Source organism: Pinus tabuliformis, chromosome 4_1 (assembly GCF_031772625.1).
Source record: "Pinus tabuliformis cultivar Carrire ecotype Pingquan chromosome 4_1, CPIR1, whole genome shotgun sequence".
Taxonomy (NCBI): domain Eukaryota; kingdom Viridiplantae; phylum Streptophyta; class Pinopsida; order Pinales; family Pinaceae; genus Pinus; species Pinus tabuliformis.
In genome coordinates, this window is record NC_142303.1 from 279,408,282 (window position 1) to 279,415,779 (window position 7,498).

Genomic DNA, 7,498 nt, shown 5'->3' on the forward strand with positions numbered 1-7,498 from the left:
TTTAATATTAAAGATCTTGTAAATTTTACCGGGGAGAGATTGGGTCTGAGGCGTCGGATCAAGCGTTAAGGGTCACTTTTGGGAACCAGCAATTGGGCTTGCTGAATCCGATTTCGGATCGGAATTCTGAAATGCAAAGTTGAGAATAGTTGAAACATGATCTCCGATCTCCGATTGGATCGGATCGGAACATCGGAATTTTGCAACCACAGATTGCTTAAATCGCGCATCGGAGTTTGATGTGGAGTGATAGATGTGGTAATTAAAGAATCTGATGAAACGATATATCTATATGTTTGTGTGACCGCCGATTGTAGAAAATGCGTTGTAATGTATCAGATATCGGTCATGTTAACACCCAGGTTGTTCCTTTTGACTCCTGAGGGAATACGGCCGGGGTAACCACTAACCAAGCTTTGGATTACAGGTTCTAGCCTACCTGTAATCAGAGAGGGCTCTCTCTTTTAGGATTTAGCTTTGTTTTGGTAATGTTTTAGGCTAGTTATACTATGTTGAATTTTTTGTTTAAAGTTTTGGTTGAATGATGTCTTGCAGAAGCTGAGATGAGATCTTCAGATGGTTCATTCCATTGGGCAATGGAGTCTGTGATTATGGGTTGTTTGAGGTATTGAGTAAGATTGCTAAAACTGCAGGGCCATATAGATATATCATGAAACAAACTTAAAATTGTGAAGACAAAATATGTCTAGCCAGTGAGAGGCAACTAAGAATCTTTCACTAAGTTGGTGATGTGGGAAAAGGAAATATCACTCAGGAGCAGATTTGAATTCCTGAATAATACTCACTGTGAAAGTTTTAGTATGAAGGTGAGCAACTAAGAATTACACTTTCATAACTAATACTGGAGAAAACATTCATAACAGCATAGATTGAGTTCAGGGTGTTTAACGAACAAATCCTGAACTATTCTTTTTCTGTGCTATTAAACCTGTGAAATATAGAACATGAGCGGATTATGAAAGAATGATATACATAACAAGAAGGTTCAGGAAACTTATTGTGCCATGAAATATGTAGGAATCCTGTAGCAGCAAGCAATCACACCACAACACATCAAAACAACTCAGAACTTCAGAAATTCCATCAGCTCCCTGTATTAAAAGTCTGAAATTTACAGCATAAGTTCTCCAGAAGAAAAATCAACAACCCCGGCAAGCTTATGCGTGGGGATATATATACAATTGGTTTTTTACAAAAATATCTGAACGCTGAGTCATTTGCTCAATAACTGCGTTCACCAACTTTCAGAATAGCAGATAAAAAAGTTATTGCCACTTTAAATATACAATGAATGCCCTTCAGCTTTGTCAGAAACTTTTTGACTTTTGGAGGCCACTGAGTCGGTTGGCCACTTTGTATTAATTCTGAATGATATGCTCTTTATTGCTCTGTCGAGGTGCGGCTATCTCAGCCCCGTCATCTGCATCTGTAGTCATCTGCTTTTGCTGGTCAAGCTGGATTGCTGAGTTGGCCTTTTCCTTAATCTCTCTCCCAGTCAAAACAAATATGTATTAACTTTCTGAAATTGCTGACTTATTATGATAAAAATACAAAGATATGGTGATCAATTTGTTTTCTATAGCAGTGTTTGTATCATGCCTATCCACCATTCCTGAGTAGGCAACTGATGTCTCAAAATTGTGCCTAAGGTTTCATCTGCCTCAGTATATTTGTAGTAATTTGGAGGCACTTCAAATAGATGTCTAATCTCATTCATGATAAAAAACAAATTCTCTATTCTGTCATAGAGACTCTGCCCAGATGCAGGCCCTGTTTCCTCTGGAGCACTTGATGCTGCAGTGATCTGATTTGTAGCAAATGTATTTACCCTCTTGGCATAGTTTTCATGAGATAGTAACCTTCCTGCACTGTTTAGTAAGCTGGGAAGGCCTCTGTTATGCAATGCTGTAAATTTCTCCATGAATTTGTTCACCTCTGTCTGCATTTCCTGGCACCTTCTATCCAATGTTTGCACATGATTTCTCAAAGTGAGCACCCTTTTTACTAGTAAGATGGTGTCAGTTCTATTAGAGATACCCATGGTTGTCAGCTGAGGGCCTGTGCGGTTGTTAAGGACATTGATCATCCTATTGGATATCTCAGGCATATTGCCTAGAGATGCCCTTGCTCTTTGACTTTCTTTTTGAGCCCTACCTAAGAGATCTATATGCTCATGGATGGTTTCAATATATTTCCATTGATCTGTTATAGACTGACCAATATTGGCCCACAGGACTTTCTTGATTTCAGCCACAACTTTATCAAGAGAGAGCTCTTTCTCCAGTTCTTTTATTTTCTTCTCAAGAGCCCTTACCTCTCTTGTTTTTTCAGCTACACTTTGCTTTGATTTATCATATTTCTCATTAAGTGTAGCCAGTTTCTCCTTGGCCTCATTTAATTCTGCCATCTGGGCCTCCAGAGCTCGAAGTTCTTTCATCATATTTTGCATATCAAGGCTGGGTGCCTGTCCTGATGTTGTTGCTGGTGTTGCTGCTGAAGGTCCTGCCTCTGGTGTTTGTCCTGTGGGAGGACTTATAATTTGAGGAGGTTCCTCAAGGTTTATTACTGGCTGAGAGGGCTGAGCTACCTACTCTCCTTCTTTCTGTTTCAGGGCTGCCTGTAATGCACCCTCTGTTGCTACCAATCGTCCTTCTGTTTCTACTAATTGCTTGTGTAGTGTCAACAGCATGGCTGCTACATCTTGATCCTTTCTCTGCTGAGCAACATCTTCTGTTTGAGGGTGAAGGGTTGCTGGAATTTTGACCATCTTCCTCAAAGCTGCTATATCTTCCTCTTTTTTCTTTAGTAGTGCCTACATAGCTTTGGGATCACTTGGGTCATGCCCAAGCTCTATAATGATATCTTCCAAAGACCTAATCCTGTTGTCTTTGGCTTGAGAAGATGCTTTCTCCAATTCTAATTGGGCAGTAGTATTATGGAGAGAATTCTGTAGTTTGTGTGCTAGAAATGTTTTATCTGCAAGAGTAGAGTAGACCATCTCACCCGTTTGCTTATGTAGCTCTATTTGGTCCATTGGGTGGATGTCCTTTGCAAATACTTCTAGGTTGGTTCTGATGTAATCTGCAGCTGACTGTGGCTGCAGCATGGTAGGCATGAAATGGCTCATAGTCATCTTCCCTTCTGTAATGTCATATGCTGACATGAGCCTCTGTTGGCTTGTGGGAGCCATCTTGAGCAAATGATTGTAAAGATGGAGTCTGACTGGCACATTCCTTTTCTTAATATCAATAAATTACTGCTTAATGCTGGATTTTGCCCTTCTTTGCTGGCTTGAGGAGCTGACCTCTCCTCCAAGTGGTCTTTCTTGTTCCTGTTGGAAGGAACTGGCTGATGCTTCCATGCTAGGGGGACCCATACCCATGGATGGTCGAATAGGCATCTCTTCTTCAGAAAAAGGGTTTAATATTTGCCTTTTCTCCCCTTGTTGACTTGCTGATGTAGTGAGGGGAGTTTCTTGCTGTCTATCCCTCTTCCTAGTTCTTTCTTCATTTATTGGGGTTTGAAGTACTGAGGTATCCATTGCTGTTTCCTGCCTTGGAGGCACACTTTCTTGAGCCTGTTGCTCTTTAGATACAGGGGCCTCAGCCATTTCCTCTTGCTGTTCAGTCTGTTCTTTTTGCTGTTCTGTTGTTGGGAGTGTCTGCTCCTGCTCCATTTCTTTTCCCTTATCTGTGCTAGCTGCTTGAGGAGTAGTTTGAGCTACTTGCTGGGGAGCTGTAGAAGATGAGGTAGCCGCTCCAAGTTGAGTATGATAAGAAGAAGAAACCTGTCCACAATGTTCCAAGTCAGCTTCCTTCTCAAGTTTCTTTGCTTCTTTTTGTGCTATTTCCTCTTTAGTACTTGCCTCTTCTAGAGTGCCCTCTTTCCATCTTAACAGATTTGCATATTTTTCAATATGAGGCAACCTGACATGATCATAGCTAGCCAACTTATATTTGACCCTTCTAAGACTAATGAAATGATTGGGATCATAGGGTATCCAGAGGAAATTGGTTTGCAACTCGAGGCACTTTAGGATCTTATCTGCTTCTTGCCATGCCTCTTCTCTTTTATTATAAATAAATGTGCGTAGTTGGTTTCTGACTTTGAGTTGTACCTTCTTATTTTTGCTGTGGAAATGGACCATGTCTGCATTTCCAAATTGTCTGAAATATTCTAAGGCAAAGAGTCTCATAGGGACATATCTTGGTAGCCTGTATGGGGCTAACTCACAACCATATATTTTGATCACTGTATGGTGTTGGTAAAAGTATCAATCCCCAATGCTGTAGGCCTTTGAGAGCTGGAGGATTCTTTGCATCTCATCTGTCAATCTTGGAGGAGGAGAGCTCAACAGCAAGGACATGGCTGGATGGATGAACAGGTCTATGAACTCACAGTAGCTGTATGGTGAATAAGATGTGTGATGAAAGATTGAAGACCAAAATACCACAGACCTTTGGTTTCCCTGAGCATCAAACTTCTTGAGAGTAATAGGGAAGCTATCAGGCTGATAAAATAGGAACAAGTGATAGATGTAAGAAGTGTATCTAAATATCCTTTCCTTCTGTAGATTCATCAATTGCTCATGAATTTTATTTGCAATGTATGGAGCATAATCATAGTGAACAGAAGGAGGCTTTCCAGGGGAGAAGATAGACATCATTGCCAGAATGGTTTCATCAGCATCCTCAGTTGACCTGTAACCCAGGACATAACTGATCATATCCACAAGCATTTTGCCCAACTCATTGAAATATACATTTCCTATAGGAGGGGTCCTCACAGTTTGAGAGCCTGATTCAATGAATAGCTGATTAATCTTTATGATTTGGGCACTGGACAGCTTGCCTCCTTGGTCTATTAAGTGCATCATGGATAGAGGAGTCAATGGCTTTGTAGTGTGAAAGTGCAGCATTTGATTTATAGCCTCAGGGGCGACATGGAACAAAACTGAACCTAAGGGACTGAGGACAGCTCTTTGACATGGATCATAGTTGGCACTGCATCGATGAATTAAATTTGGGAGGACATTGACTTGAGGAAGATTGAAAATGGGCAAATTGGAGTCCCAAATCCCTAGAGTATCAGTTCCACTGAGATGTTTGGCTTTCAGCTCATTGAGTACATGAATATGATACTTGATGTACAGTGGAATTACTTCTACCATCTGGTAGTCTCTGTCAGCCAGGGCCAGCCATTCTAGCTCTCTTTGTGGGGCATTTAAGGGTGCAATGTTCAATGCCACTGGTGTCTCCATGGTCAATTGGCACTTTGAATTGTATTTGAACTTGTTTTTCTGGGCACAGCAATTTGCAGAGGGGAAGAGGAAAACTGGGGTGAAAATAAGTCAAATTGCTCCTAAGATAGATTCAGAGAGCAAATGCCGGGATTTGGGACTTGCTTTCCCGGTGAATTCATCCAGCAAAGGTTTGGATTTGCGAATGCGCCAACAGACTGCGTATTTGTGGAATTTCGGCACAATGGGGACTTCTGTGAGGGAAATTGGGCTTACAGAGTGGAAGAGGATCACTGGTTCATGAGAATTTCTTAAACTTACTGTGTTTTTTCCTTTCTTAGCTTGTTCAGTGAACTATGTGAAAAACCAGGCGCGGAGGGGAGATTTTGATAAATACCTGGTATACTCGGGCAATAGTGGAAGCGCAGGTGAATTCGGGGCGTTGGCATCATGGAGCAATCTTCAAAGTTGGCGGAGAACGATGTTCTAACTCATGCAAAGCACAGTGCATGGATATTGCAAATAACGCGAAAAAACGGGTTTTTTGGGCAAAATAATGAAAATTTGGCTTTTGGCGCGTTTTTGTCGGATGACGTCATAGGTGGGCTTAGTACGGAGTGATGACGTGGCGGCTTGTAAGTGGTCCACGTGGATGGGGGACGTGGCGGACAACTCAGGGCGATGGCGGATGGAGCGGTGATGCGACGTTGAGGTGGCAGTGACGTATGCGTGACATGGATGTGACGTATGGCGGAGAAACAAAGGTGGTAAGTGGTAATTTCAGACCGCTCATTGTACGGGGGCGGTTTTGGCAGGCGGCCTCCCAATACAACCTGGGAACGACACGCATCCGAGCCCTGACGTCATGGTCTGACAAATTTTGGGCGCTATCGTCCGGGCATCGGAGGCGGTCCGATATTGATGTGAGCCGTCGGATGGGAGGGCCCAGATCCGACGGACGACGGGAGAGCAAACTGCCAACATGATACGGCGGGACCCGGCGGCATTTAAATAATATTTTTCCTTTGTTTTTTATGGTGAGCGCGCCGAGAGGTAAAAACTTAGGATAAGCGGAGGAAATGGGTTTTAATCGGGTTTTATGCAAATAGCGCGGGTTAGACATCATAGTGGGTTTTTGGGTTTTGACAATGTTTTGTGGGTGAAAATGGGTTTATTGCTGTTTATTCACAACAAGGGGTTAGGGCTGTTAAACCAAGCGGATCTTGGTTTAATCCCAAGACATTATATTAGCGCTGTTTTGCCTTTAGCGCCTTAATTTCTTTGCACTCTGACTTTTTAGAACTATAAGGCTATATTGCCTAAGGGAAGGGATATATACATATTTTGGGTTTTTTATACACAATAGTGATATAGTAATAGGGAAAGGGGAACATAGGGAGTTAAGTATAGATAGAGTTAGTAGTTAGTATTGGATGGGAGATATAGAAGAGAGGAAGCAAAGACTAAGTTTTTTAGGAAACAAACTTAGTTAGGAGAGTAGATCAAAATGAAAAGATTTTTACACAAGAAATGTGGCTCTTTATGAAACAAGAATCAACAAAAGATTTTGACTTCTCTTATGAACAAAGGGGGTATTGGGATGTTAGTAAGGAGTTTGATGGGGGATGATTGGGAAGTTAGACATGCTTCACTTCGTTGCTACAAAACTGCTGAATAGGAAGATCTGCACTGGCCACCATGTGTTTCCTTTGCTTAGGCCAGTGATATGAAAGAAATCATGCTTCTGCAACCCCATCTACCTACCCATTCTATTGCCTAGCATTGTTTTTTACTTTAGGGAGGGTGCACTTAGACTAGAAAACCCTCAATTGCTCTTTTATTTTCCTTTTCCATTTTCTTTTGATTTTCTATCTAAGGCTAGCCTTATTACTTCCAAGGCCCCAGATTAAGCAGTTGGGAACCTTCATTCTCTACCTAACTACTTATCTTCCAAGATTGAATAGTTTGGACAGATTTCTTTCTCTAGTCTACAACAAAAATTGAAATATGGCATGACCCAGCTTAGACTGTTGGATCACCCATTCAGAAGTAGGACAACATCAAACAACTGTAGATAGGTGTTTTCCACAAAATATGAGATCTTTGCATCACCAAAGTAGAACATATTTGGCACTTCCCCTGCCAATCATGAAAAATGAAACCTATTGGTATAGGTAGCTAACAGTGGCTCCACTTGGGGATGGTTTTTCTACTTGAAAGACCAAGAACAGCAGGTCA